The sequence below is a fragment of the Centruroides sculpturatus genome, unplaced genomic scaffold (genome assembly GCF_000671375.1).
Source record: "Centruroides sculpturatus isolate CEXI.00-Female unplaced genomic scaffold, Cexi_2.0 scaffold473, whole genome shotgun sequence".
Lineage (NCBI taxonomy): Eukaryota > Metazoa > Arthropoda > Arachnida > Scorpiones > Buthidae > Centruroides > Centruroides sculpturatus.
This window is the reverse complement of record NW_019384687.1, coordinates 231,148-236,538: the sequence shown is the minus strand read 5'-3', so window position 1 is coordinate 236,538 and position 5,391 is coordinate 231,148.

Below are 5,391 nucleotides of genomic sequence, written 5' to 3'. Positions count from 1 at the left end.
ATACAGTTGTCCCTTGATAATCCGACAGGTATGGGACCAAAGGTGTGTCAGATTACCAAAAGTGTCCGGATTACCGAAAATAATTACATATTTCGCATTGTTTTGCTAGCAGTAACTTACAATATTCTCTACTCCAACTGCTCAAACAGAACTGCTCACAGAAAACACACACAAAATGTATGTTATCGTGTAAGAATTGGATGGGGAGATTCACGTCGCGACATGCTTCTGTGCAAGCAGACACGTAACGGGGATGGGTACCTTGACAGGAGGTGCGTCGGACTACTGAGCATGTCGGATTAAAAAATGTCGGACTATCAAGGGAGAGCTGTATTTGTTAAATTTGTCTTAATACAATAATACATAATTTTTCTTTAAAATATTACATGCTTATGTATGTAATATTTTAAAGAAATATCATCAATTTTAATCTAAAACTTTTTTTTGTTTTGAAATAATAATAATAATAATAAATGTAATCATACTAATATATGAACTAAACCTATTAACAAAAAATTAATTTTGATAATTAGAAATTACATTACACAGTTTTAAATATAATAGTTGTTCTAACTAATCTCTTAAATGTATTGATTATTATTACACATATTTATAAAAAATATTAACTTTTAAAAAATCAGTAAATAACATATTTAAAATATTTATATAAATCTTAAAGTAGACGATATGCAATTTTTGTTAAGATAGAATTGTAACTGATATATAAGGCATTGCTTATCATTATTTAAATTCTTTAAATATAATTGGCACAATGTAATAGATATATACAGTATTTATTTTTACATATTATAATGAATTACTATATTAAAGTTATTCGTATATTGTATATGGATTATTTATCTTCTCTATTTTGAAAAAATATATTTTTACATATAGCATGTAACATTATATAAGTATCAAGTAGATATTTGTTATTGTTATATTTTTAAAGAACTTTTTGAAGTTGCTTTGCATTATTTACAGGTATTTTGTTTAAAAACAAATGTTTTATGCATATATTTTTTCACATTAAATTAAGAGTATCTATAAATGAAATTTTATAATTATTTATAGTTAACACATTTTCAATGTGGGTAAATTTAGTTGTTTTAGAAGTTGTTGTCAATCTTTAATATATGCTATAAGTTATTAATGTTGTTAATATTATTATGTTATAATGTATATTAGAAATTTAAATGATCTGTAATAAAGTATGTATATTTATAACACAAATGTTAAAATCAATCTGTAAATTTTATTACTACTGTGTATTAAATCAAATTATAAGTATCAGTAGATAATACTTTATCAAAAATATCAAAAGTTTGAAAAGATGGCATACTAAACTACCATTATTATTTATATGCTTATATACTTATATATTATCATTAGTTATAAACAAATTTATTTTTGATTGTAATTGTTTTCTTTTTATTATTCCTTAAATATTTTAAAGCTAAATTATTCTAAGGGATTATAAGTTTTAAGTATATTTTATGAAATTTTTATTTTAATCATGATTTTCTTAACTCAAAATTTTTTCTCTAATATGTGCAGTCTTATCCCACTTAAAAATGAAACAAAAATATTTCTTATCATTAGGAATTTAAATGTTGTAATAATAATAAACAATGCTTTTCTGTGTAATTCTGTGTAATTTAAATGTTGTAGTTTATCCAAGATAATATATCATGGTTAGATATATACTATTTCAGTTGTTCATGGCATAAAAGTATTATATATATTTAAAAATGAATATTTTTAAACATATACTTTTCATTTATTTATTTATTTATTATTGTAGAGCTTAAATAATAATTTCCAAAACATAAGTATTTTTTAGTCATGACTTTATAGTAATCAACCAAATTAATTTCTTAGAATGAATATAATTATTATTTCACTCGGATATGCATTTAAATTAAAATGCTATATAAAGTAAAAGTTTTAAATATAAATCACATTTTTAATAATAAAGTATATCATTTTGAAAAGAAAAGTTTCTAGAAGCTCTATATTTATTATACAATAATACAAATGTTCTTGGATGGCAACCAACATTTTCAGTTAAAAAAGATCAGTATAAAACTATAAAAATATACCTTAATATTTTAAAAATTGTTGATATATTTACTTTCTTCAGAATTGATGACTTTGTTGGCATGGAGTCAATTTTCCTTAAATCATGTCTATTTTGAAAACTTGAATTAACAGTTATTATTCCTAAATTTACAATGAAAGTTTTACATTACAAATAAACTAATTTTTTGGCATTGTTTTGGCAAATTTATCTTGATTGATTTTTTAATAAATGCTGTTTTTTATGTTAATTTGATATATTACAGGATTTTGAATTGGTTTAATTGAAAAACATTTCTCAAATTTTTATCAATTCAAATAATTCATTTTCAAAACTAGAAAGATAAATCTTTAATAATGTACTGTATATAAATACTGTAATGTTAACTTGCAATATTTTGTTTGAAAGTTTGTTCATTCACTTTTATTTATTATTCTTCATTTACTTATGAAAAAATTTGAGGTTTTTTCTTACAGTATTAATATTTGTTGGAAGATGCAATATTCTTAATTTATTTAATTACTAATCATCTTTTTGTATCCATAAAATATATATATGCATTATTCATGAATTAAATGATTTTGGTTGTTTTGGTTTCAAGAATATACATTATAATAAAAGAAAAACAAACTGGCAGGTAAATATAAACTTGTGGCAGCCAATATGTAAACTTCCAATCGCCACCAGAAAGAGCATAGAAGGATACAGAAAGCCAGTTTGAGCACACGCCCAGCTCCTTTTTCACCGTTTGTGATTCCCCATACAGTGACTGCAACGATTGTGAACTCTGAACTTGTTGTTTGTGAACAATGCCACATTGGTGACATGAATGTGATCTGAATTCATCTGAACATTCATGCCATCAGATCCAACAATTTTTTCTCTTTGTAATCTAGTCCACCGTTTTTCTTATTTTGTGCTATTTTGGCAATCACACATAGCCGCTGAATGTTTTCCAACTAACTTCCTGTGCCTATGCTACGTAAGCATATTGTTTTTTTGCTTAAAGGACTCTTCATTTGCTCGTACATTAAACCTTGTCTAGTTGTTTAACAATTTGTACTTTTTGCTTTAAAACTGAGTATTGCACCCCTGTTCCATTGTTTTGTAAGTCACTATGTCCCTCAGCAACCAGCCAGATGCAATGGCCATTTAATGTTAATTGCGTCACAGTAAAGTCTCCACCTTTCTGGAAACCCAACACAATGTTATGGTTCACATAGCTTGAAGCACAATTTGTTATCTCAGGAATTTCCACAGACTCAACAAAATTCAACCATGTAATTTCGGCAGTCGAGCCTGATGTACTTAACTCCATCAGTAATATAATTTTACAGCCACTGCCTAATGAAAAGTATGAGTCCCTCAAATATGCCTTATCAAGCTACACTTGGAAAGCCAGGAATCCAAAATTTACATATTGTGGCAAAGCATAGAGCTAGGAGACCAATGTCCATTGTAGTTATTGACACACGTGTGCATTTGCCAGCAAGGTGGTAGGAGAACCTCTATTAAAATCCCTGTGGTTATCCAGACTCCCAGTGAACACACAAAGCATTCTCGTTGCTCTAAGCAAAGAGCTACCCCAGCTGGCTACAATAGCTGACAAAATCATGATCTAACCATCTTGCAAAGTGTGAGTTTTACTTTCGTTTAGCAACAACACATTTTTTGGTTTAGAGCAACAAATAGAACAGCTCACAAAGCAAGTCAGCAAACTATTGGCTATAGTACATTGCAAATGATCACATGAAAAGAATAGCACTTGTTCAACATACAATGCCAGGAAGTGTGGTCAGTCCCAAGGCCATCACTGCTGATTCAAAGAACCAACCAACAACCAATGCTTCTATCACATTAACTTTGGTGAGAGAGCTAAGAAATGTACATTGTCCTGCTTCTTTCAGGTTTTGGAAAATTAGCAGAGCAGTCATCTGGGGTCAGCAATTGTGACTGTTCAGTTGACTGAATATTTATGGCTGACCCATTAACTAACCTGAGTTTTTCAGTTGACACCTGTGTGGACGTTTCAGTGATCTCAAAATCTCTCTCCCCACAAACAAAAAACCTTGAGAAGTTAGTGTTCTTTGCAGCCTATAGAACGATGCTACTAGCTTTGGACTTTAGACTTTGAAGAAGCTTTCCATTGGTGTTCATTATTGCCAATGTCACTCAACCAATAATCAGCATCAATTTCCTAATGCATTTCGATCTCCTGGTAGACACACAACACAACTGCCTCATAGACACATCCACTCAGCTCAAGTCTGATGGTAAGGAACAACTCAAGACAACTCTAAACCTCAACATCACCATCTTATATGATGAGTCTGCATTCCATCAATTGCTGGCAGAATTTCCATGAATAATGAATTCTTTGTTTGTAGCAACATGAAGCAGCAAGGCTACCATCTTCCATCACATAGAAATGACAGGCCCACCGATATTTTGCAGGCCAGGTCACCTTCCTTGGACAAACTCAAAGCAGCCAAGGCAGAGTCCAGCTATATGCTGCAGCAATGTATCTGCCGCCCATCAAAGAGTCCCTGGGCAAACCCACTTTACCTTGTTGCCAAGTGTAACAACAACTGACATCCCTGCAGTGACTATTGCTGCCTGAACACCATTACAATGCCCACAGGTATCCTGTCCTGCACATCCATGATTGCATTCAAGTGTTAGAGGAATCTATGATCTTCTCTACACTTGATCTTGCTAGAACATACTACCAGGTACCTGTCCACCTGGCAGACATTCTGAAAACAGCTGTCAGAATGCCTTTCAGTTTGTTCAAATTCCCAGTAATGACATTCGGCCTCCATAATGCAGCCCAGACCTTCTAGAGGTTCATCAATCAAGTCCTCCACAGTCTTGATTGTTGTGTGCCCTATTTTAATGATGATTTTATGGCATCTAAGAACAAGGAAGGACACTTTGACACCTTTGGGAAGTTTTCCAACGTCTCCTTGAGTATGGTGTAAGTCTAAATCCATCAAAGTGTTCCCTAGGACAATAGACTATATCCTTCCTCGGCCACAAAATTTTGGCAGAGGGTGTGAGCCCTCTCCCAGAAAGGTTTTATCTATTCGAAAATGCCCTGAACCCACCACCATCCAAGAACTGCATCACTTTCAGGCAATGTTGAATTTCTCTTGTTATTTCCTGCATAATGCCTCACACTTGCAAATGCATCTCAATTCATTCCCAGCTGGAAGCAAGAAGAATGACAAAAAATAGTATGGACTCCAGAAGTGCAACTTGCATTCTTTCAATGCAAAGATACACTAGCAAATGTTGTTTTGTTAAATTTT